Below are 27,695 nucleotides of genomic sequence, written 5' to 3'. Positions count from 1 at the left end.
AAGGAAATATTTTTTCATTGGTTTGAGTGTGCATGTTGAAATCAATGTTTACTGACATTTACTGATGAAAAATCTAATCCTTCCAAACCTGCTTATAGACCATAATCAAGTCGCCTCTTAAAATTGTCTTCAGGAAGTTAATTAGATTGAGTTCCTTAAGCCTGTTGGAGTTTCAAGCATGTTTAACAAGTTACAACTCAGAATGGAAGGGCCAGGTTAGGCTGCTGCTGGTGTGGGACAGCTGCTGTGGTGTGTTACAGGAGGATTGTGTGGTGTTTAGGCAACTGAAGAGGGACTATGAATCAGTACCCAGAATCCTCAATTCAAACAAATGTCAGAGAAACGATATTAAAAACATTTGTAGCAAGTTTTCTAATATCTGAGTGTACTTTCCTGTCCCCTTGCAGGCACAGGTTTCTCTGGCTACCAGAAGTAATGGTATTCCATTCCCAAGCTCTTGTATATTTGGGGAAATGACAATGGGATATAGCACCTTCCATCTTCAGTCTACCCATTCAGTTCAAAATGAGCCCAGGATGGTAGTTACCAAAAATTATTGACCTCTAAATGCTACTTGGTATCCTGTGCCAAACACATTGGTGATCTCACAGGAGTATCCGATAACTGGATGTCAGCATCACAAAACCCATTTTTAAACAGGGCTAACAAGCTCTTTTCTTGGCGGTCCCAGGACAGATGCTCGGGAGTGAACGGAGGAGGAGATTTAACCATTTCCATTCATGATCTGAGAAAATGTATTGGGGCAATGTGAGAAAACTTCTGCTGATGCTGTAATGCCATACTAATTAGTGATTACTATTTACATTACAGTAGCACACCAGAGCTTTAATCAAGGTCCTCTTGTGCTAGGTGCTGTACCACAAACACAAACAATTCATGTTGGGCAATATTGTGCCCAGTCCTTGTGCAGGGGAAAAAGCAGGGCAAAAGGCGCCTTTTGACTTGTATCCCCATTTAGAAGTCAGGCATGATGGCAGCTGTTGCACACAATGTACAAGGGCTGCTCAGGGCTAGAGTCACTGCTGGGACTAGCTACTTCAAAGGACCCAAGATGGAGTGAGTCCTGCCCCTCCACATCAGCCAGCACGTTGCCCAACACCCGTGTTAGCACTGCACACTACAAAAGTTCTTATGATGGGAGTATTCCCTAGGGAGACAATCAATCCCCTGGCAACCAATGGCTGGTGCGAAGGTGGCACAGTACAGCAGTGAATTCACCCCATTCTCTCTCAGAAATCCCACTGGCACAAGCTGCTGCATACTACCCCCAAAATGCGGCTGTGACTAAAGGCACAATTCAACTGTCAACATTTAAAAAAAAAATAATTCCACTTAAAAGCCCAGAGTAAGACGCTCCAGAGTGACACTGCTTAGAGGTCTGCAGTTTGTATTTATTATAAACATTTTTTTATATTTTCCACAACAACAACAAAATGTGTGTTGACACCTCGCTACTTTTTCACCACAGTTCTGATCATGGGTTTTTTCATTAATATTTCGCACTACTATTGATTTGAGATTTCAAAGAGTTTACACTTTGCACAGCTTTTTAATTTCTTCTCAACGTGCCCTCCTCCCTATTCCAACTGAAACCAAAAGCATATTTTATGTAAATACAGCAGCAGTTTTAGAAGTCAGCAGGTTTGACAAAGCTCATCATGATGCACTGCTAATTGGAGGAAGTTTGACTTTGAATCAATGCAATGAATCAGTTAGCTATTCTGAAAGCTTCTATAAATTAACAGTTGATAAGGTCTAAAATGGTTAAACTGGGGAGCAGTGTTAGGAAACAATAACAAACAGAAAAATCAGAACTTTTTGGATGTCTATGAAAATAAAACTGCTAACTGAAAAATAGCACTTGAAAGTACTTAGGTATTTCTCTAGCACTATAAAAAAGGGTCATGCTCAGTTGCCTGTCAGAACAATTTGCCATCAAATCTCCGATTGTATGTGATTTGACTTTACAGAAAATCTGCACAAATACAAGCAGCAGCAAATAGATTCCATAACATGGCACATGCATCTCAACATCCTCATCAGTAAGTGAAGAGATAAAAAAAATTGAAAACCTGCAGCATTGTTCTTCCTGTTGGTAACATTTGCCTTTTTTGTGCCTTCCTATCTATCTAGCAGACATATACAAAATTCATTTCCAAAATGTAATCTGACTTGTGTTGTAAGGAGGAGCCGAGGACGACAGTCTTAAGGAGAGTATTCTTGTTTGGATGCACAGGGCTCTATTTACTCATGTAACTTTCATTAGCATTCATGGGTGTTACACACACTAGTAACCATGCAATAAGGCACATACATATAAATTTCTTAAAACACAAAGGGATTCTGAGCACAAAGTCATATCTTTCAGTGGTAATACCATTGGTACAGTACTTCATTTTCAGACTGCAAAACAACTCTCTTTTCAGGCAAACAAGTTAACTGTCAAAATAGCAGAAATTGTACCATATACTGAAAAAAAAATATTTCTCTTGATGGCTTAGGACCAAACAAGTTTCAAAGTCTGGGCAGTCAGCCTGTTGGGATTTAGAAACTTCACTAGGGAGGGGAACAAAACTAAAACATGCAGCAACATCTGAACCAAATAATCATATTAGTGGATGTAATGACTTCCCCTTTTCAATCTATACTTTAACATATTGACTCAAACTATCTATTATCAACCCTAAAATGTTGGACAGTTTTGTTAAAAATCAGCAGAATTACCTGAATATTTCACTGGAAATAGTATAATGAAATCTTACCTCATTAGAACTTCATTTTCAATACCTTTGCTGAAAAGAGTAAAGAAATCCTGTATTAAAGATCCATTTTGTAAAAGGTCTTTTCTGAAACTATTCACTAAATACATAAAACTACATTTTCTCACCGAGTTAAAATTATTCTCAACAACTTTATATGGAAATATTGTGTAAATCTTTTAACAAATATTTAAAATATTGTGAGAATAGGAAAACAAATTGTCATTGAACTAATTTGTAATCTGAACCCCAGGCTGTTCATACACAATTCACAGCTTTGTTTTCACCACAGGTGATATTTTTATACCTGTATATTATTTATTACTTGTATTGCAATAGTGCCCCATCGTACGAGGTGCTGTAAGAGACAGACCCTGCCTGGAAGACTTAACAATTTAAGAATACTTGGCACTTTTTAAGAGAAACCTATGTGAAAATATACATCTGTATACTGCTAATAGCCTCAGCCTGCATCTTAAGTGAGTTAAGGTAAATGGCTCACAATGACAAAGGTATGAAAAATTCAACCCATTTCAAACTCTCTCTGTCATCTCAGATAGTTCAGCATAAATTATGAAATGTGGGTGGTTATAAAACTATTAATTTCACTGATCTTTTAGTTTTCTGTGAACTTTGGCTAGCTTACTCTATTTGAACTAAGAAATGCGCAAGATATCAGTATTATGACTTGTGGGCCCAATTCTGATCCCTTTGAAGTAAAGGGGAGTTTTTAATCACTACTAACATACATGAGAACAGGATCAGGCCTTTTATCTTTACTCATTTTCTATATTAGCATAATATATATTGCAACACGGAAAAAAAACAGAAAGCCAGATCAGATAAAATTTGACAGTGATTGTAAAGTGTGTGGTAAAAAGAAAGAAAGGCAAATGAGAATGGCAATGAATTGTGAGCAAACCAAAGCTTCTCAGCCTCCAGCATCTACAGTACATCTCATTAACCATCAATAATTCCATTTGTAATTTAATATGTAAAGAAAACACAAGTAAAAAATAATTCCCATCCCTTTTCTCAAGACTAAATTTAAAGCTTGGCCTCAAAGCATGGGATCAATGTAATATAATCACACTGTTCAGCAACTGAAGTTCCATCTTCTTCTGATTTTAATAATGCGATTCTTAGATTCTTATATGGCTGAGCGGAGTTCATCAGTGTAAGGCATATTACCCTACACCAGAATCAGCTCCTGCTATAGCTTGTTTAACTCCTGCTTTAGAAAAGGCCTTTAAAATCTATCTAGCACAGAAATAGAATGTGTACGCTTAAAGAAACAGATTCTTGAAATGGAAGAATTCAGGAAGTCAAATATACAGTTTGAGAAACCCCCCAAACCCAACTCTCTGCTTAGGCTAGTGAGGTCAGGAGACACTCATACAAAAGCTATCTGCTGGAGGAGGTAGGGCCCCACAACTGCTCCTCTTCATGCAGGTTGGGGCCTCTCTGTCTTCAAATGAGAGACACGCTGTCTTCTATCCAGGTGCAGGGGATTTTCAGCCCCACCTCACCTGAAGACTATGTGTGGGGGTTTCCACCATCCAACCATCCCAGCAGAGGGATACATGTGGGCCCTCCTGCTACCCCAGCAGAGGGCTTTGTGTGTGCAAACCTCCTGACAGCCCAGGAGAGGGCTACATGTGGGCATTTAAAAGTCGCGTGCAATGTTGATGATAACAGTACACCATGCTCTCATGCTCGGCGATATTATGTTCTCTCATAGGGAGGGGAAGAACTCTACAACCAGAGCTCAGAGATTGCCTTACTATATTCAGATGTGTCACATTTCTTTGATCAACAAAGTACTTTTTCTTCTAACTGTATTCCAGGATATGCGCCATCAAATGTCTTAACTTAGAATCACTCTGCCATGTATTGTGCTTCCAATTAAATGTATCTTAAAAGTCCATTAAGTACAACTTAGAGAAACAAAAGCAACTGATTGCTGCCAACGCTAAGCAACAAAGATCCTTTAAGTTCAGCAAGAATTTAACGTACAGCAAGGTATTTGACATTGTCCTTTCAATTCAGTTTAGGAAAATAATAACTCCCTTTACAAGCTCAGAGCTTTTCTGAACATCTCTTTATAAATCACTTTCATAAATTGTAAAACTCATTATTAGGAAAACAAATGCCAGAAATTGTTCCCATGAAGGCACTTTGCTACCCGCCCCGTTTACAAATTTACTTACAAAGAGCCCCATGATCCATCTTTCTCCTGTTAAAATTAACGGGAGTTTTGCCATGGACTCCAGTTTGTGAGGAGTAAATATTACAGTATAACATTGTAAACATTGTTATTTCTATGCAGTTGGCAGAGGGAAAATCTTGATCTGTTGATATTTTGTTGCTAGTCCTCCAGAGGACTAGCACTGCTAAACTAACCAGTTGCAGCCTTCTAATCATATCTATATTGCATGTAAATATGTTAGTGTCGCAGGAAAATTTGTTCCTTCTACCAGGTTGAGAAAATGATCTGAATTGCATTGAGATCTAAAAATACAAAGGCCATAGTCTTGTTTTAATCAGTATTGTTTCATGATTTTATGTTGTATATTAAATTCTGCAAAGGTGGAGGTACAACAACATAGCTCAGCATTAACTAGAACTTCCTATATAGCCACATAACAAATATATTCAAAAAGCTAAAAATGGGGTTTTGCTCTAGCATCTCTCTCAGCCATGTCCATCAAGTGATCACGGTGTGTTAACCATTTGCTAAGTGATAAAAGAAAAGGCATCAATGAAGCCTTTGCATAATGAAGATATTATTGCCACATTCTGCCTAGGAGGTCTTTGAGCAAAGAGCCAAGTGCATGTATCAGGGCAGTATTTTTCCATTTATACATACAAGAAATCATCACCTCCATTCTCACACAAGTCCCCTCGTTCCACGTTCATTTCTGGATCCAATTAAAATAAAATGCCTTCTTTGTTTTTGAAACCCTGCACTGATTACTCTCCCTCTTTGTTTTCCTCTTGGTTCCGCCTCATGATCTCATCACATTGATGAGATCAATGCAAATCAATCCTGGGGCGGGGCGGGGGGGGGAGGCGGAGACACAATAAATCTCTCAAAGTTACTAAAACAGCTTAAAAATCTTAGTCTTCTAGTCAGATTCACGTCACGTAGCATTTATGTTAATTTACTCTGGCACAAATCCTGGTTGAAGGCTCTGCTGATAGAAAGAAGACCAGGAGACTAGCTGAGCAAAGGGGCTGCACATGAGGCCACTGGAAGCCAACACAGCCCAAGAAATGGATGATAGTAACTAGAAAAGGAGAGTAGTCAGGGTGACTGAGAATGTACTAATTCAGGGACAAATTCCTCTCTGGTGTCACTCCTTTAACTTTGGCCCCGAGTGCCACTCCTCAGTAGTTCCCAGTTAAAATTTCCACCAGTGGAAAATCCAAGGAAAGGCAGCAGTAAAAACCCCACCAGAACTCCCTCAAGCTAATTCTCCCTTAAGATGTAAGGAACTTCTCTGGCACAGAAACATAATTTAATTCTTCCTGTTCCAGCTTTACTGAGTCAGGCCTATTAGATTTCACTGTTCCAGAATATGCTTGGGAGAGAACACTACAGAATGAAGATTGCTCATACAGATGGTAAGAGGGGATTGCAGCAGTTTGCAAGCGGTGCCATGCCACTCTGTGAAATGAAAAGCTCTGGGTTTAAGGCCATGGCATGTCGAAAATCTAGATTGTGACATGCCTTTTACTTCTCTGAAATGCACACTGCAATCCACAAAATGCTCAACCTTTTCTGAAAATTACTCTGTATATATTAGTAAGGTATTGCTAGGCTGTATGCATATTTGCTTGTAACGATTATAAATACACCTCTACCCCGATATAACGCCACCAGTATAACACGAATTCGGATATAACGCGGTAAAGCAGTGCTCCGGGGGGGGCGGGCGGGGCTGCATGCTCCGGCGGATCAAATCAAGTTCGATATAACGCAGTTTCATCTATAACGCGGTAAGAATTTTTGGCTCCCGAGGACAGTGTTATATTGAGGTAGAGGTGTATAAATATGTATGTTGGACTAAGCTCTTTGGCTCCAGCAGATGTATCTGAAGAATGTTTACTTCTCATATAATGCTAATCACTATCATTATGCTGGTTTAGGTTATCTCTATGATCAAAGGCTGGAAGCCCATTTTTGGATTGGGCAGTAAGGGCAAGTTCATGACTAGAAGACAAAAAAACCCCATAAGAATCCCTAACAAAGCATAGGTATGGATTAAAAAATAACCATCGTTGCCAGAAAGCTGAATATGGTAACCCAGCCCACAGCTACATAGGCACATTCATCTCTGCCAACAGCAAAAACAGCATATGGTGCTAAGTTCTGCTGCCCATCCAGCATGAGCAGCCAGAGTTCATGTTTCAAGTTATGCCTTTTTTCTTGAACAAAGAGCTGAATCAGACTCTGAGATGCACATACAAGGATAACACACATTTCTGTTCAACTCTGGTTTTCCCCTCTCTTCAATCTTTATTTATTCCCTTGATTAATCCTAACAAGTTATTTGGAATTCATTCATTATGGCTATGGCTAGTTGGCTGTCATAGCGGTCATGAATTATGTAGCTTCTTGCTTTTTTCAGGACCTCTATGAGTTCTTGCTATCTAGCTCTCTGCAGGGGTCTGAAGAAGCCACTGCTTCCATCTGAGCAGCCTGTGCCCCTTGCAGAGGAATAAAGATGTCACCACTTTTGCTTCTGCACATTGCCTGTGACCCCTGCAGGGAGCCGACGAGCCACTGCTGCTGGTGACCAACCCTCTGCAGGGGGTGAAGATACCCATGGATGGCTGAGAATGTGCGGTCCAGTGCCAGGTGCCTTGTGAGGAAGCAGGGGATCCACAGACCCTAATGCTATTCTTCTGTTCCTGGTCCTTTAACTTTTTTTGTGCATTACATAATGTGACCTATACATTCTTTTTTTTTTTTAAAGCAAAACCATAACTTTCAAATTTTCCCCGTGACAAAGCCTTCATTTTTCACATTCTTTGCCATGACAACCAATGAAGTGCAGAACAGAATCTCCTTGACCCTTTCTTCCTCCCTCTTCCTTTTCTTTTCCCTCAAAGACTCTACTGAGTTTTCTCTTTGACCATCTCCAAATCTTTCTGACCAATGCACGAGAACTGTGCAATTGGTCCAATGATTTCCCCTTTCCTGCACTCTTTGGTTTCAGTAACACATTCACACTGCATTGTAAAGTACTTGCAGAATTTCCATTATAAACTCTATTTAAATTTATAGTTGAAGAGATGAAAAGGCATTTTTGCCACCATAATGCAGCTCAGATTTCAAGTTTATTTTTTTCCGAATTTCTCTGCTTCATGTATTTTTAGTTTCTTTTTAACAAGTTCTTTTTTGCTTAAAAAAAATTAAATTAAATTAAGAGACAGCCAAACACACTTCATTCTTAAAAGGAAAAATAAAACCTTACTACAAAAATAACTAGATCTGTTAAATCCATGTCAATCTCATTTCTCTAATTTTGTTCATATAATTTGATTACTTTTGGCATTAAAATTAAGAGCAACGGTATGATTCTGATGCGGAGATTTCATCAAAAGTCAGCACAGCTAAACTGTGCTGTTTTGGGCACTCACACAACACTTGTGAAAGCATGTTCTCAGCAGTGGGCATCCATTCTCTCTGGGGAGAACCACTACCATGTGTTCAGGAACCAGCTTTGTTCTTCTTCTAAAACATTTACAAGAATTTCATGCATGTAGGCCCCAATCCAATGCCCACTGAAGTCAATGGAAGGACTCCAATTGAACTGAGAATAAGTGCCCAAACTACAGATGGGCTTAGGATGCTAAATTCAAATGTGGATACAGATTTTAAACAACTCAGCATTCACACTTTTTCTGATCTGCGTGTTTGCTAAGAAAGATGGGGACAACCAGGGCTGGTCTTAGAGAAAATGGTGCCCTTTCCCTGGCTGCACCTACCCAGGGGCCCACAGCCCCTCTCCCATAGTGTTCTGCAGTGCCATTCCACATAGGGGAATCCTCCCCCACAGATTGGGGCAGAACCAGGGGGTTTTGCCCTCTAACAAGGCTCTCTCGAGCCTCCTCCCCTCCCCTACTCCTGCTCTGCAGTGATGTGTAGCTCCCCCCACCCGCCATCACCTATCCCCCTAGGTGAGCAAGCACAGGAACAAACCTTGGGACAGATGATTCTGTGGGGGAGGCCAAAGGGGGAAGATCTCCTGGAAGTGGGCAGGCAGGCGTTAGCTCAGCTCTCTGCTCAGGCAGCTTCCCCGCTGCCATCCGGGCTGAAGTAGGTGAGAGGTGAGTGAGAGGGGACTGCCTGCGGCTGGGGCTCTGGGTTACCTAGCTCCTGCTTGCTGTCAGGCTGCAGGAAGCAGCATGTCCTGGGGAAGGAGCAGGGATGTGCAGCCACATGCAGCCCCTGGCTGCCGGCCTGAGTGCATGGCAGCAGGGAGGAGCAGGGAGCCTCACAGCAGCTCCACAGTCCTGCACCTTCCGCACCCCTTGCAGCCGGGCCAGGTTGGGCATGGCAGCCCCGCTCCATCACTCCCTGACTGTGTTGGAGGGATCCCCACGTCACCCCAGGGAGCCAAAGGAGCTGCCGCTGCCACTGCTGCAATCACCGAGGTGAGTTAAGACCCTCTTGACCATGGTGCCCCCTGACCACGGTGCCCTGGGCAGTCGCCCATGTTGCCCAACTGTAGGTCCAGCCCTTGAGCCCTGGGGACAACTAGAAAAATTCACATCTAGATGCAGCTTTGCATTTTAAGTTCAACATTTGGAGGTGTTGAGATTGGAGGGTTTCTTTCTTTGTCCTCTCTTGATTCTGAATGAATGTTTTCAAGCAACACCCATGTGCCTGCCTAAGCACGCTATACAGCAGTGTTAAGACCAAGTTGTAAACTGGATTTCAGAGAAACCCCCCCACTGTAAGGATACTTCTTTCATTGTTTTCAAATCACAGGCATGAAATAAATTTATTTTTGTATATTTTCTTAACTCCCATTAATAAACACACATGACTTGATCAGTTGTAGTTTGTTATGATATGTAAAAAGATGGATTGACATATATGCACCGCTTCAAAATATTATATTCAGCTCTATGTATGAAATCATGAAAGAGATTGTGGGCCTGAGTCCCATTTACACTGAGTTCCCTTTATATGAGTGACACCTACTTGAAGGCCTTTTTACAGTGCCAGAGAAATGTAAAGGGGCCTCACTCCCACAATCTAAGCATGGTGACTTTCTTTTTAAAATCAGCTATGTGCTTTACATTTCCTGTAGTTGTACCCTGGTGCCATCAGAGCTCCTCAGAATATTTACAGCTTTGTAACTCCCTATTATTAATTCTATATTTATAGCAAAAGACCTTTCCACTGAGTGACAGCTGTGATATTGCATAAACAGAATATAATTGAAAAACAAAACTACATTTTCTTTAAATATACAAAAATTCCTAAAAGATCCATCTTCAATTGTGGAGTATCTGAAATGTGGAGGAAGACATTTTTTCCATGTTTCTCACACACAAGAAAGATTTCAAAGTAAAAACTAGCCATTAAAGAGAGAATAAATCAATCATAATAAATCATGTAAATCATTAAGTCATAGATTAAAGCATAATAGTTTGTGTTCTTGTCCCCCTGATAAAAATAATGAAAAAGACAAATACTAGACAATAGCTTTGATACAGCACTGCATAGGTACTGAAGAAATGCAAAAGCACTAAACACATCATTTCAGTTCCTAATCCAGTTTAGCTCAGTCATGCCTTTTAGTTTTCCAGAAGATCTTGGCATTAGCTCCAACAAGAAAAGCAAATATCAGCTCCGAGGGGTTTTATCTTATTATGCTACAACATCTTGCTGGAGGAGTTTAAATAAAAAATTGCCTGAGATTAGTCATATTTGGCCATCATCAGCAAATGTCACTGCAATCACTAGGAATGTTTCCCACCTCCTCACAAACCACAGCGACAAAGTTAGACAGCTCTGAAAAGACATTAAATGTTAAAAATGGCATGTAAAATTAAAGTTGTCATACTTGATAGTGAAACTGGGGCCTAAAAGAACTAGCTGCTCTGTTCATTCCCTCTGGGGCACCTGGCATTGGCCACTGGTGGAAGACAAGATACTGGGCTAGATCAGGGATCTCAAACTGAGGGTCGTGACACCTCAGGGTGTTGTGAGGTTATTACATGGGGGGTCATGAGCAGTCGGCTTTAACGCCCAAACCCCACTTCACCTCCAGCATTTATAACGGTGTTAAATATATTAAAAGGTGTTTTTAATTTATAAAGGGGGGGTCGCACTCAGAGGCTTGCTATGTGAAAGGGGTCACCAGTACAAACTTCGAGAACCACTAAGCTAGATGAACTTTTGTCTGACCCAGTATGGCCGTTCTTATATTCTTATGTAAAAGTACTGTCATTGAGGTCTGACAAAGATGTCCAGTTATCCATGTGGTACCCTTTTAACCTTAATGTCTTTCAAGGAAAATTTCTGTGTGAGAATATATATTGTCTATTACACATCAATGAATTTTCCAAAACTCTTTTTAAAAATACCTGTCACTATTTCAATATTTTCATTGTCACTAACAGTCTCAGCAAAAGCTACCATTTGAACAATATTTCCCAGTAGGAAAACTAGAGTGATGATAATATAACCTGCTTAAAAACAAGTTTCATAGTCTGTAGTATTCTATATAAATTCTAGTCTCCCTTAATCCCACTCTACATCATACTGTCAAATAGAAGCTTGGTATTTTATTAATTCTTACTAATTTATATAGTCCAATAACACCCAAAATGTGTTAGGCACTTTACAGACCTATAAATCCATTCCCTGCCCAGATCATACTATCAATAAGAACATAAGAACGGCCATACTGGGTCAGAACAAACGTCCATCTAGCCCAGTATCCTGTCTTCTGACAGTGGCCAATGCCAGGTGCTCCACAGGGGATGAACAGAACAGGTAATCATCAAGTGATCCTTTCCCTGTTGCTCATTCCCAGCTTCTGATAAACAGAGGCTAGGGACACCATCCCTGCCCATCCTGCCTAATAGCCATTGACAGATCTATCCTCCATGAATTTATCTAGTTCTTTTTTGAACCCTGTTATAGTCTTGGCCTTCACAACATCCTCTGGCAAAGAGTTGCGTGAAGAAATACTTCCTTTTATTTGTTTTAAACCTGCTGCATATTAATTTCATTTGGTGACCCCCTAGTTCTTGTGTTATGAGAAGGAGTAAATAACACTTCCTTATTTATTTTCTCCACACCAGTCATGGCCATAACTCTCCAAGGTATGTAAGCACATGGGACTACAGTAAAACCTCAGGGTTATGAGCACCAAAGTTACGAACTAACCAGTCAACCACACACCTCATTTTGAACTGGAAGAATGCAATCAGGCAGCAGACACAACAACAAACAACAACAACAAAGCTAATACAGTACAGTACTATGTTAAACGTAAACTACTAAAAAAATTAAGAGAGTTTAAAAAAAAGATTTGACAAGGTAAGGAAACTGTTTCTGTGCTTGTTTCATTTTTCGTCTGCATAGTAAAGTTTCAAAGCTGTATTCAATCAATGTTCAGTTGTAAATTTTTGAAAGAACAACCATAACATTTTGTTCAATTATAAACATTTCTGACTTATGAACAATCTCAATTTCCAAGTTGTTCATAACTCTGAGGTTCTACTGTACTTGTGTATTTAAAATTAGGCATGTGCTTTATAAGACAAAAAGAAATAAAAGGTGGGAGAGAGAGGTAAAACATACAATCAGGCTGGTCAGAATAAAGATTGGCACACACATCTAAATTTCCATTTTATTTTAATAAACTATAAAATCATTTTAAGTGATTTTCTCATCTTTATAACTAGATGCATCAATCAAAATATCTTCTATATTACAGGAGAGCTTTCCCTTGAACTTTGAATTGCAATCACCATGACAGCTGCACTCCACTGTGTAGGTGTTAATGGTGTTTTCAACTGTTCCAGGGAAAACAGAGAACCATGAACTCAGTTATTACAAAATGTATTTGAAAGTATGCATGTTGAACTTATCAGAGTTAGTGGAAGCAGCCAGGCCTTAGGATCTGGGACTGATGGCATGCAGATGAGATCTTGGAAGAGACACCATGCCACAGCCTGTCAGGTTTTGTTCCAAAGCCCATAAAATACTAATGGTGATCATTGGCCAGGGGTATCATTCAGTGACATGTACCATGTGGTATTTCTTAAAGCTACTGAGCCAACTTCATTCCCCCATTCCATCAGAGATCAAGCAAGAGAAACTAAAAGCAAATGAAATAACCTCAGTGCATTTCGGGGGTGGGGGGTGTGGAATAAAAAGGCACAGCTTCAAGCACCTACGGATGCAAGGCATAAAGGCCTGGAAGAAAAGAACAGGTTTCAAGCCCAAAATGTGTAAACAACTCTAAAGCTGGATAACGTACTCCAGCACGGCCAACATGCATCAGTTGCATCAAGTCTTGACAATGAAAATGGAAGCAGAGCCCAAGAGGAAGTAGATGGTACCTGCAACCTCCCACAACATACCCTGTCAAGCAACTGACTCGAGTGAATTGCATCCAATGCAGTGACAAAGGAGGAATTCATTAACTTACCCATCCCAACCAAAGGCAGCAATAGCTAGCGAGCCTGAAGCCTTAAAGGTGTTGATCACACAAAAGATCTTGCAGCCAAGTTAGAGTCAGTGTATCAATGGAACAACATGTTTTTAAAAATAATAATTATAGGCTGGGTTTTGACCCTTTCACCAACCCCTTTGAACCTCAAAAGGTATTCTAACGGGGAAGCTGCGGGCTCCCCAAAGCAGGGGAATCCCTGGCTGACATAGCCAGCCCTCCTGGTTGTCTCTGTCACAAGGGGAATGTTGAGGGTATGAGGGGGTGTGACAGGAGCACAGTGATTTCTGGAGATATTCTACTACATACTGTCACCTAGGGGACATTACCAGCCAGTGTAGGGGCAGAACTGTTCCCAGGAACAGGGAAAGACAGAGACATCTTTAAAATTCACCATCTGAATTAAAAAACATTCATTTTTCTAGCCTTATGCCATTATATTTTATATAGGGAATTTAAATCAGAAATTGTTCCACAATATATGACCACAATCTTTATATAATTTAATGAAGACTGTTATGATTTCTATTCTTGAAGAGTCCGGAAGAATTCCACATTTCCTCACATAATTAAAATATGAAGTAAGGAATCACAAACAAAATCAATACATTTTGTATAAAAATATATTGGGATCATCTGGTCCCAGAGACTCTTTCATTGTTAGCTGACTGACCATTTGAAAGCATCACAGCATCATTAAGAAAGTTTGCTACCTGTTTTACTTCTGGTACGGGAATTACTTTTCTGACCTCTTTTCTAAGGTCATGATGCAAGATCTGGTCTAATTTCTGTAAGCAACTTATTATTGGCAGGCAGGAGCATGCAGAATAAGTACTGGCTTTTAAGGTTAGCCTTAAACATTCAAACACAATTATTAATGCTGCATGTGACTTAAAATCAACTGGATTATTATTAGCATGTATATTGTGATCCTGTAAGGACTGCAGCCCCATTCTGCTAGATACACAGGGATGCCGGAACAATTTTTATGGTGGGGGTACTGAGAGCCATTGAACCAAACCGTAAACCCTGTATATGATGGAAACCACTTCAAGCCAGAGGGTGCAGGTAGCACCCCTAGTTCCAGCACCTTTGCAGATACTTTACAAACACATAGGACAACACAATATTAAAGAGCTTACCATCTAAGGCTCTGATCCTACAACTGGCTCCACATGGGCAAATCTTTATGCCAGCAGGAACCTCACTGATTCCAACCACATGGATCCAGCTGGAGCATGAGGGCCTAATACAAGACAAGATACCACAAACAACCAGAAGAGAAAAGTCGAGAGAAGGAGGAAGGATAAGGGCAACAGAAGTAATATCATATAGTTACATAGACTAACAATGATCCTGATTCAGGGAACCATCTCTACATAGGAAGGGCACTTAAAGGTATGTGTTAGCATTTGCCTTCATAGCATACCCTTACATGCTTTCCTGAATCGGGGCGAAAATGCACAACTTGATGATTTTGCATCACAGAAACATTTTTTAATCAAGATTTTATATATTCCCTATCAAACTATTACCTTCTTGAGAGTTGCTTGCCCCAACCCCTGGAAATATGCCCATGGCCTATTATATTATTTATTGTCTGTTTTCCCCCATCTAAACAAACAGATCATCCTCAACTGCCACTCTACCCATCATTCTTAATTCCATATTAATTTTTATATATGTTATTATGAGCTGGGTGAAACTTTGTTATGGGTTGAGTTAAAACCACATTGAGGTTGATATGCTAATTGAAGGATGAGTTCAAACCTACCTGCAAACATAAGCCCCACCTAAGACGAACAGCGTTTGTGAACCCACCAGAACTTTTGGGCGGAGTACTGATTTGGATAGGTGCATGTGGGAAAGTGAGAGAACACACAGGGTATGTCTACACTGCAGTAAAAAAACCTGCGACTGGCCCTTGGGCTCAGGCTGCAGGGCTATAAAATTGCAGCATAAGACATTCAGGCTCAGGCTTGAGCCTCGGTTCTGGGACCCCATGAGGAACAGCTGTGTGTAGCTCAGAAGCTTCTCTCTCTCTCACCATCTCACCCATCCTGTGTCTCTTTTATTAAGAAATTCAGTGTCCTTGTGCTTAAATTAATGGACATTACTAGCCACAATATTTTCTAGTTCCTCTTTCAAGCTTCCATTCTTTAGCGGAGAAGTTTTCAATGCTGGATTTACTATGTAGCTGTCCGGAAGAAATTCTTTGTACGAGAAAATGTCAGAAGTGTAGGATGATAAAATCACTTGAATAGTGTGTTTAACTTGATATTTTTATTTCTCTGTGGAGTGTGCAGCAGCTGTGGCTTGATAATTCAAAAAATCTCAATTATAAAAAAAAAAGGTAATCATGCCTAGAATCAGTGCAGAACATTAACCAGCGATTTCTTATCCCAACCTGAGCATGAAGTGTTAATTTCAACCAGTGTGAAAATCGATCCAACATTTGAATTTGAAGTCTGCCACCTGCTGGGCTGTTAGCCTTGTCAGTCATAGAGAAACGAGAACTCTCATTAATGGCTGACTCAGATGAATCAGCATAATTAGGACAAAATGGATCAGGAAAAGTATCATTAAAGCATTGAAGTAGTTATGTTATAATTATGGTACTGAGCATTCTCATGTGTAGTTTTTAGAAGTACTTTCTGGAAAAAATTTCCCTTTAGGGTGACATTGTTCTTAATCAAAGATAAATGTTTTAGAACTTTGTTCAAGTTTCAGTCAGATTTTTTTAATTATCCAAGGGCAAAAAAAAAAAAAAAAAAAATGTTTTCCAGGTATTGAGAAATTTCCCAGACACATTTTTAGTTGCATAGATAAATCAAAAACAGTTCAATGTTAAAAGTACATGCACTTGAGCCAATTTAGCAGCCCTTTACTGAAATGTACATGGTCTAAGGATGTAGGACAATGGAGATAACAAGAATTTATATTTTCACAGTCTTGACTTACTATCTAGTGTCTCTAAACAAGTATGACAGCAGTTGTAGAACTCTGTGGTGATTTTTTTTAATTTTATTTTTTAAACTCTTTTTTCCCTGTCTGCCTTTAGATTATGTCACTGGCTAAAAGGCTTTCTTATATTTTGGACCTAAGTGATGGCTGGTGGTTTTGAACTTTTTGGTTAATTTTTATGTTATGGCCTGAATACATTAGTGCATTTGGCTCATCCATAGTCACTTCACTTGAAGAATCAGTTAAAAGTCTGCTGCTGCTTTAAAAAGTGGCTCTGTAAAATGGGAATTGTAGGATCATTTCTGAGCCTTTATTGGCTGCCAGTGATTTCCCTAAAGTTACAATGTGAGTGAGATAATATCATTTATTGGACCAACTTATGTTGCTGAGAGAGACAGACAGAGAGAGAGATGTTCAATTTACAAGTAAAATAATTGTTTTCCCTTGACTGCCAGCCTTGCAGATTCAGTCTGGGCTTTGAGACCCAGGCCTTCAGTGATAGATGTATATCCTCATTAGTTTCAAGGGAGTAGAACTCTAGCTCTTGAATTTTATATGTTAGGAGAGAAGGAAGGAACTCAGAATAATTTTACATCAACCATATTTTAACCTCCCTTTACTGTTTCAGGTTCAACCTACGACCTTTGTATTTGAGATTAATCATGTGGAACATGAAATGGAAACATTTCATAGCTTCTCTGAATCATTTTTTAATTTTTGTCCTAATGCTGTTTCAGTTCTTTGTTAAGTAGATCAGGCCAGATTTTCTTGTTGTGCAAAATGCATATTTTAACCAAAGTCTTGTGCTCAGTAAAAATTTCAACATGTTTGTGGTAGCTGGATTCAGAGTCACAATCTTCCTAAGAATTCCACTGAGGATCGCTGGAAAGTTGCATCATCAATCCACCAGCTAAAGGACTGATAGAGGGTGCAGAAAGGTTTTTGAATTTTAACTTTCAGTACTGTGTTGCTTCTTTCTCTGTGAGGTTAAATAGTGGGCTGAACACCTCTATGTCAGAAGTTTAAGGTGATTGCCTCTAAGAATGTCCCTCAGCTTTTTCATTTTATTTTCAGTGTCTGAATAAGGGTCAAAGCCTTCCTTGTGATACTGTACTCTGCATTCTTGGGTGGCATCTTCAGCAATCTGGAGACAATATTCTTTGGTTTTCTCAGGTGTAGAATCAAAAGTATTAAATATGAACACATTTTTCCCTGGATGCTTGTAGCCATTATCAGGTGTTTCTGATCCTCAATCTACCAGTTTGTGCTAATATCGAAGTTGATTATTTTTGTTCTTCTCTTAATTTTTCCTCTGTTTCTCCACTCGTAACAGCTGATAGTGACCCTACAAGTTTAAACCTGTCAGAAGGAATAAATCAAGGGTGAAGTGCCTCCAATTTAAAGAAATTGCTCATTTGAAATGCTGTGTTGAAAATGATGATGTTAACATAAAGGATAGTTGTGATTTTCTCATCAAGTTTAATTTTTTGTTTTTATGACTAATCACCAATCAATCTCTTCCATTGTTTGGGTGTTGAAGACAAATAGAGACTGTTTCCAAATGAAGCTAATGTGAATCCCTGTCAGTAGTTCTTCAACATCATCATAGCTATTTATTGATGACAAGGATGAGATTAAAAATGTCTCATTTGCAAGATCAGACTCAGTGTTCTGCTTTTCAATGTCAATAGACAAACTGTCATTCAATGGCACATTCGATCTTGAAGAATCAGAAGTAACCAATTTTCTTCACTTTCTATGAATTCTTAAATCTTGCTACTATATAACTCTTGACATGTTTACATTTTACTTTAGAATAACTGCCTGTTGTCATTACTTCAATCCATTGAACAACTTGTTTCGTACTATTCCCTTCAACTTTTGGCTTGCATAATCATATAAACTCATACAAGGATGTTTGGTAAACACTGATCACTTAGTAAATTCAACACTATGAACACTGAAAAATAAGATGACCAAGAAGAGTTACATTGATCTATTAACGTTTTTGACCAGTTAAAGCAGAGGTGGCCAACCTGAGCCTGAGAAGGAGCCAGAATTTACCAGTGTACATTGCCAAAAAGCCACAGTAATACGTCAGCAGCCCAGCTCCCCCCCATTAGCTCCCCCTCTCCCAGCACCTTCTGCTGACCAGCAGCCCTGCCGATCAGCGCCCCCCTCCCTCCCCGCACCTCCCGATCAGCAGTTTTGTGGCATGCAGGAGGCTCTGGGGGGGGGAGGGGGAGGAGCAAGGGCACGGCAGGCTCAGGGGAGGGGGCAGGAAGGGGTGGAGTGGGGGCAGGGCCTGTGGCACAGCCAGGGGTTGAGCAGTGAGCACCCCCCGGCACATTGGAAAGTTGGTGCCTGTAGCTCTAGTCCCAGAGTCGGTGCCTATACAAGGAGCCGCATATTAACTTCTGAAGAGCCGCATGTGGCTCCGGAGCCACAAGTTGGCCACCGCTGACTTAAAGTTTCCAGTCATGAAGCCAGAAACTAGAGCCTAATAGCCTACATTTTCAAAAGCATTTAGTGAATTTTGATGCCTTAACTTTTTGGTGCCCTAATTGAGCCACCTTAAACGGGACTGATTTTAAGAAAGTACTGAGTTCATGCGATCTGAAAATCAGGCCCACTTTAAGATGTCTCAAGTTGTTCACCCCAACATGCAGTCACCCAAATCACCAGTTGCTTTTAAAACTTAGGGCAATGTTTCCTGTATCAAAAACCTGCAAAAATACATTATGTTCATGTAAATACTTCAGTGACACAAAGGTTAAAAAAATACTGAAAAACCCACTGGGGTGGCTTTTTTTCTGAAAAACAAAAACAGGTTATTTCTGACTAGCAACTACAGAAAAACCTTACAGCTTTTCTTAGATAGAGAAAATAATCAGCCGTGCTTTCTTTTAATATTTTACACTTTGAGAGACCAAAAGGCATCTGCCTGTTTATTAGAAGATAAGATAAAACAGATGCAATGTGTTGTCATCTTGTCATAAGTGAAAGAAAAGTAAAATGTCTTGTATATGTATTGGAATACACTGAAACTTCACTTAGGCTTAACAGGTTGAACTCTGATCTCTGAAACAGAAGTGTGGAAGCTGCTTTTAGAAGATAGCCTTACTGTTTACGTCAACACTAGCAATTTTGTCTTTTATATAAAACTTATGTCGCTCGGGGGGGGGTGAAAAAACACACACCCCAGAGCGACATAAGTTACACCGACAGAAGTGCTGGTGTGGACAGAGCTATGAGCTTCTCCCGCCGACATAGCGGCGTGGAGGTGGTTTTATTCAGGGGTGCTGGAACAGTTTGTATAGTGGGGGTGCTGAGAGCCATTGAACTGTAAACCCTGCATATATTGGAAACCACTTCAAGCCAGGGGGTGCAGCAGGCACCCCCAGTTCCAGCACCTATGGTTTTATTATGTCGATGGGACAGCTCTCTCCCACTGGCATAAAGCGGCTACACGAGCGATCTTACAGCAGCGCAGCTGCATCAGTCCAGCTGTGCCACTGTAAACTCGCTACTGTAGACATGGCCTAACACACATTCACCTATGTGAGATCAGAATTGTTCTAAACATAGTCTCTTCACATCCCCACCCTATCATTTCTCATTAAGTATTGAAATGTCGGCTCCTACCTCTGATGGACCCATTATGCCAGCCTCCATTGCCTACCAGTTACATTTTCAAACAAGCACTTTTTTCCCCCCTTTCTCCCATGCTGCCCCTCACAAGTAATCAGAGCTCCTTACAACCACAGCAAAGCCACATCATTATCCACCTTCAAATCCCTCCTTAATATTCTCCTTTGCTATGAGGCCTACACAAAACTTGACAACAGTTAGAGCGTTGCTGTGGTGATACCACTACCTAGCATGCCGATCAATATTGTTGCACTGTTTCTTTGTACTCCTACAGCGATCTGTCTGTATCCATTTGTTGTCTCTTGTCTTATACTTAGATTGTAAGCTCTCTGGGGAGGGACTGTCTTTTTGTTCTGTGTTTGTACAGCACAATGGGGTCCTGTCCACGAGTGGGGTCCCTATATGCTACAGTAAAAACAAACAAATAAAGTAATAATAAATATCAGATTTATAGCACTGAATGCCCAGACTAATTGCCAAAACCTGAAGTATTTACCAAAACTCCAAACAAAAATGAATCCAATGGCAGTTTTGTCTGTGTAGGAACTGAAGGATTTGGCTGCGTTATTTTAATACTGTACTAGTAAATACTGCTTTGCCCTTGGTCTGTATACACTAGTTTCTGTTAGCACAATACACAATTCCCAATTAATATTAATGAGGATAATACACAGATATCAGTGGGAGAGCTAACCTCTTAGATGTCACAGAACTTTTACATCAATGGTTCCTATTATCGGTCATAAGCTATTTGGTAGAAACAGACTTTTTGCCAGGAAAATTCAACACAATTGGAATTGTGTGATTTAACACTACTGTACAAAAGACCACTGCTCTATATCCAAGCACAGCAGGATATTTTTGCTTTTAACAGATGAACATTTAGTGCAACTAGTATAATCTGCAGTGACATTTTCCCCTTCCTATTATATAAACCCTAAAGCTTTTCTCCACTGTACAGCCTGCCTCTAACAACCAAATATGGTACCTTCTTATACCTATTTCCATTTCCATAAAATACCTCAATAGTGAAAAGAGAAGATTGATATATCAGATTCCAGCCCTAGACTGACAGCTATGGTCATCACACTTCACATTAGACTGAGCTATAATTAAAATACATTGGAATTGTACTTTAGGATAGGTTGAGGCACCTCCTTGAGATCTGGACCCACTGGTCAGAGAGACCCAAACTCAAAGGCAGCAGTTCAGTGTCTGACTGCTGGAGTAAGCAGGACTGTCCCACCTGGAAGGAAGATCAGGTCATCAGCACAGAAAGATGACAAGTTCATCTTGGCAGGAAGAGACTTTTCCAAGAGAAAGAACCCACCTAGTGAGTAGAGGGGGGGCACTTGACACCAAAACAAGGATCTTTTGGGGCTATGACGAGAAGTGAGGGGTTGTCACATTGGTACACCCCAATATTGGGCCTGGGTGACCTATTTTGGTATGCACACTTGGCTTTAGAATGCATTTAGATAGACAGCCACACTTCCAAGAGAGTCAACAAGTTCATATATTTAGGACCTAGTATTCAATGCACTAAGTGCTTAAAAGCTGGCAATTTTCATTCAACTATGTAAGGTTTGTGATGTTCAAGCCATATTCATAGTGAGTGTTAATCTGGCATATAGTTTCAAAAGATTTCTTCAGTAAGATACCTAATTAGTAAGAGAGTGGACAGAGCTACCAGGCAGGCACACAAAAAAACAAACCTTCAGAAACACTGTGCTCAATGGCCATGGTCATTAGGCAACTCTAAAAGAATGAGACCTACATCTAGGACACATTACATTGTTTACATATGCAAAACATGTTTATGGTTTCTTCGAAACACGTCTTACATTATTATATTGATAACAACAGACTAGGTTTGTGTCATGTCACTCTTCCAACAATGAGTATATATAAACTTGCCCTCTACTAGTTACAACAGTGTGTTGTCTTTCCTCCTTCAGTGTGTACCGTGGCCTTCTACTGATGTCCACAGTGTTCATATTCTAAAGCTCTACAGGCCAGACCATTAGGAGAAAATCCTAACTTTTTCACCTGATGTAGCAACATGCAGCAACAGGCAAAGGAAGTGTTCCACGGTTTGACAGAGTGCCTAACAGTATAAGAGAATGAAAGACAGACACTCTAAGCAAATAGCCAGTTTTGTGGATTGCAATTCTCTGTCCTGAGAAGACTTCTTGGTGTAGTATGAGAGCTACAAAGTCTAGTGGGCACGGATGTCCAACCACAGATAGTTCTCAGTTTTGTGCCTGAGGCTCTGTTGGTCCTCTAAATAGAGGAGGTGACCTATGTTAAGTCTGTATTCCCAACTTTTCTGTTACAGCGAAAAGGTCCACAGAGTGATCGGAGTAGCCAAGTATGTCTTTGGACACAGATGCCATAGCAGAAGAAATGGTGGGCAATGGCAATACATATGTAAGAAAAACTGCTTAACTCTCCTCTGTATATAGAAATCCCATTATGTTCATGGAGAGCTAATACTTAGGTGAATGACGGGGACTTCAAATGGGAACTGTCTGATGCTTATCCCTGAGCACACATTTCTCTTGATCTTAGTCTCCAGCAAGGTATTTTTGTATTCAATAAAAAAGACTGATAGAAAGACTGAGGCTGTCCACTGAATGTATAGGGTCACGTAGAGGGAAGTGGCTGATGCTCTGGCTCTCTTTTTAAACACTGTTTAAATTTGAAAAACACAATGGAAAGCAAAAGAGTATTATGTTGTCTCAAAATAAAGATGATGGTTTTCTGTTGCTAAAGCCACAAAGATGTAGTTTTTATGGAGGTTCAAACATTTCTCAGGATTACAAGGGTGGGCAAAACCTGTCTCTTACAGTGCAAACTCCAGGCATGGTCAAGGTGCTAAAGGACTATCAACATTTCCCCCTGTAGATCTCCTCACACAGTTTTCCATTCTAGAGGCTAAAAAGCAAGGATATATTCAAATCAATTGCTGGGATGCTTCTCCCTAAAAGGAATTCTCCAGTATGAATTGGCTTCTCTAGGTAGGCTGCATAGGAGAGGTTTTCATTTACTAGATACCACAAAAGGCTTATCAGGAGTCTTAAAAATTGTTGGTCAAAAGGATAGCATGATTTTTAACATCACACTAAAGAAAACTTGGGGTGAGGGGAGGTGCTGAGGAGGGAAACTGGAAGAGTGGGAGTTGCATAAATCTAAAGCTTTAAAGGGACACTGACCTGAAAACCTAATCAATTTCAATGAATGAGTTTAAAGTAGTTTCAAGTACTACACCTGCTGAGTCTACTTTGTTGTACTGGCAGGTTCAAAAAGTGAAAGTAACTTTCTGGAAGTTAAAACTTTAGTCAGACTTCTGGCTCACAACACTAAAGACAGTTTCATTAGTTAAACTTTGTACTTCTGCTTTGGCTTTAGTTTTTCCTGATGCTGTTTGAAATATGGTACTTATTCATTGATGGGTGTAGCAGCCTCTAGTCTGTGACTAGGTTTTTAGTCTTGCTTCAGCACTGGCAGCAGCATGTTATATTGGGAAAAGAACCTTTTTTTCCTATCCATCTTATGATCTAAGTTTCCTCCTTATTTTTAAACCAGTGTGTGTGTGTGTGTGTGTGTGTGTGTGTGTGTGTGTGTGTGTGTGTGTGTGTGTGTGTGTGTGTGTGTGTGTGTGTGTGTGTGTGTGTGTGTGTGTATCTACACACACACACTCTCTCTAACAAAATACTTAAGGCCCAATTCTGCCCTGAAATACACTTATGGAGTTCCTATTGACTTCATATACTTCAACAGGAGACATGCACCGGTAAGAGAGGGCAGATTTTAGCACTAAATAGTAACAGGCTTACTTTACACAGATGCCACTGATTGTGTGTTTTCCTCTTTTTCAAGTAATGGACCAAATCATAAAGGCCTAAGACAACCAAAGAGGAGCAAATATAGTCCATCAGAGTAAATCTTGAGTCACATGAACTGAAGATACCATATCATGGAGACAAAAATATATGGATTTTAAGAAATCTACTTTTTTCATCATAAATAGGATGGGGAAGGGGGTCATTTTTTATTTTCTCATAATTATGTGTGGTGGATTTCTCTCTCTCTACATTCACAAGTTTTTAGAACACATTAACTTCTCATTTTTTATACCGTATTGCTATACACCATGGTGCATTTCCTGGAAAGCAAAATTATGCAGTTTATTGGGGTTTTTGATTTGTAATCTTTCTTGTTTCTTCAAAAACATGAATTATTCTGGCTCAATATCTGGGGTTGATCTTAGATTGCAGAGGGCATTTTATTTTGGTAGGAATTTTGATTTTGAGGACTGAGGTCAGTTTCCATCCAACACACAAGATAACAATACCTTAGCCCTCACAAGATGGGTTGTGAGCAAAAGGTGATTACCCATGAGTAAATAATGAGTCATGAGTCCCTTGAGATAAAAGGCAAATAGACAAGGGTTAAAGAACAATTTTTAAAAAGGGCAAACAGATAGCACTGAAAACCAAACCACACATTCACAAAAATTGAATAGGAGGGGATAAATAATAGGAAAGGATAAAAATGTCTGCTATTTCTCATCCAGCATCCCCCACCTGTCATCTTGTGTGTATTTGTCTTCTCATGTCTGTAAAGCATCATTCACACCAATGGTGCTGTATAAATAAATAATAAATAAAATAATAAAATAATAATAAAATGAAAATACAAATGCATAGTGCAGGCTCATCTGCTTTTACCTTCTAAGACCTAAGTGCAGTTCTCCGCTTCCCCTGCAATAGCTGATACAGCTGATGATATTTCAAATACACATAATACACACAGTTAAATTCCTGACACATTACTGGTGTAATCTGCTTATGGAGGGCCTCATCCAAAACTGACTGAAGTCAATGGAATTCTTTCCATCAGGCCCAGAGGTCCTAATCCTATAAGATGCTGAGCTCATTCAAGTCTCACTATGCCCTCAGTCCCCACTGAATTCACAAAGGGAGTTGGAGATGCTTGGCATGTTACAAGATTTGGCCCTTCAGAGACGACCCCTTGAAAACAGGTCTTGTCACTTAAGCAAAGGAATATCTTATTGTCAACAATCAGATTTTATAATCTCTATCTATAATTTATGTACATATGCACTTAGTAAATGATTTGGACTCCTGAAGCGGAATTTACACCTAAGAAAATAAGGTTTTCAGTTCAGCTTTAAAAGGCCATCTGTACCTGGCTCGTGTTCCATACATGCAAGTGTTACTTGGAAAAGATTTGTTTTTAACATAGAAACTATATCTATCCAGTACTAGAGTTCAGTTCTCACAACAATGGGGGGGGGGGTTTGAGGGGAGAAGATGGAGACACTTATTTAGCATGACCTCATATTGAGAGACCTGCATTACTCAGGACTCCTCCGTGAAAGGTGTTTCATTGGGAACTCTGCATAGGGATCTAGGCCAATATGTTATCTACATGTAATTAAATTTATTTTGCCTGCCCCACATTCTTAAATATATACAAGGAGAAACAGCATTGTTATTCTAATGTCATTGTAAACGCATGACTATTATAGCTTAGCACAAACTAATTTAGTCATCCCTCTCTCCATAGCTAAATAAATTATAATTGTAAACAAAATGGAATGTTGAAATCCTACATGCCTACTGGCTATTGTGCAAAGACCAGTATGGTAAATATAACATAGCATGTAACTTGTAATTTTCATTACATATACACCTCTACCCTGATATAACATGACCCGATATAACACGAATTCGGATAGAACGCGGTAAAGCAGTGCTCTGGGGGGTGGGGCTGCACACTCCGGTGGATCAAAGCAAGTTCGATATAACCCAGTTTCACCTATAATGCGGTAAGATTTTTTGGCTCCCAAGGATAGCGTTATATCGAGGTAGAGGTGTAATCAGGTAGTTTTCTATTATACTGTTACAATTACAAACCATGAAAATATAAACTTGCAGGTTGGGCATTCACCACTAATTAATGAACAGCTGGGTTAAAGGCCTGAGGCAAACTTTTGGGTCTTCAGCATCTCCAGACAATCTGAATGCTGTGAAATGCCTCCCCCAGTCATTATTGCTTAATTCATCCCATACATTTTCTTTCGGATATCACTGGTGCAGACTATTCTAAATCCAGAATAAGGCTTCAATACCTTGCCCTATGGGAGAATCTAAGTCAGTGGTGGGCAACCTGAAGCCCATCAGGGTAATCCGCTGGCAGGCCGTGAGACAGTGTTTACATTGTCCGTCCGCAGGCACGGCTATCCTCAGCTCCCAGTGGCCACGGTTCACCATTCCTGGCCAACAGGAACTGCGGGAAGCAGCGTGGGCCGCAAGAACATGCTGGCCGCCGCTTCCCGCTCCTGTTGGCCGGGAATGGCGAACCGTGGCCACTGGGAGCTGATGATAGCCGTGCCTGCGGACGGACAATGTAAAAACAGTCTCACGGGCTGCGGGCTGCCCACCCCTGATCTAAGTGTTCAAACTACACTTTCATTTTATCCATTCCAACATAAGGCAGAAGACATTTTGAACAGTTTACTCCCAGATATTCTGAGTAGAAGACTGAAGATCTGTAAGAATAATCTATAGTTTTAAATAAAAAATAAGGTGGACCTAGCTATTATAATGCCACATCACAAGATATTACAGTAGTTGTCCTGGAAGCAACTGCTACAGTTAAAGGTTGCAAACACTTTCTATTACAATCCCACATTTTCTCATAACTTTAACATTCTGAAATATTCACCTTTGGGGGCTGAATTTACCAAACCCAGGCTCTGCCCAAAGATGGTGTGTGGTGCTTGGTGTTTTTTTTTTTTTTGTTTTTTTTTTTTAAGTTTAAGGGAAATCCATTTAGCTACTTCTGAGTTATGGGGAAGGAGGAAAAGATAGTTACCACACTTCAAAAATTCTAACCACCTTCTTTTTCAACACAGATACACAAAAAGAGATTTAAAGTTTGAAAGCTGAAACTTAGCATGAACATCATTCAAACTTCAGGACTAGTGCTATTTTGCTTGACAAACAAAACTATTAACAATGCCAGGAGCATTTGAAAATTGCATTCTGAGTATGCAGAATGTTTTCATGAAACATTCACAAGAGGTTTCTTTTAAAGTTGAGAAGTGCAGTCAAAGTTTCCAGGAGCTGTTCAGAGATTTCATCTTAACCTGCAGTCTTTCATTCAATCCTCCAACTTCTGCATCATCCTTCCAACTAAGGCTTGGGGGCTTTTTAAAAAAAAATAAAGTAAAAATAAAACTATAAGGCCTTAAAGCAGATTAAACAAACAAACAACCACCACCATGTAAACATTTCTAACAACACAATTAGGGAGGTGGACCCGATGTTGGCTGGAGAGCAGGCTATGGGATGGATAACACTTAACCTGCTTAAATGTTTCTTAAACTACATACTTGTAAGATGAACTGAAGTTTTATGTAGGCTCTTAGTCACCTTTTGGCTTAATGATGATTGCCAAATCAGCAATTTACTAATGATGAAGTTATGCATTCATTTTGTTTAGCTGATTGTTGACAGTTAGTTCTAGAACAGGAGACATTACATTGAAAGTTTTTTTC

At 39.9% G+C, this 27,695-nt stretch overlaps 1 protein-coding gene across 8 annotated transcripts in view; it reads right to left on the bottom strand.

Moving 5' to 3' along the window:
- THRB (thyroid hormone receptor beta) overlaps positions 1–27,695 on the bottom strand; it is a 273,610-nt gene that overhangs the window by 202,054 nt on the left and 43,861 nt on the right. For 6 of the 8 annotated variants that reach the window (XM_054019952.1, XM_054019957.1, XM_054019951.1 and 3 more), the window contains exon 2: positions 2,784–2,813. The gene's annotated coding sequence lies outside the window, so the exon portion shown is untranslated. Of the gene's footprint in view, positions 1–2,783; positions 2,814–14,631; positions 14,698–27,695 lie in introns of those variants that run through there. The other 2 variants (XM_054019955.1, XM_054019953.1) reach the window with 2 other exon arrangements.

The sequence above is a fragment of the Malaclemys terrapin genome, chromosome 2, assembly GCF_027887155.1.
Source record: "Malaclemys terrapin pileata isolate rMalTer1 chromosome 2, rMalTer1.hap1, whole genome shotgun sequence".
NCBI lineage: Eukaryota > Metazoa > Chordata > Testudines > Emydidae > Malaclemys > Malaclemys terrapin.
This window is presented reverse-complemented; position numbering and strand designations above follow the sequence as displayed.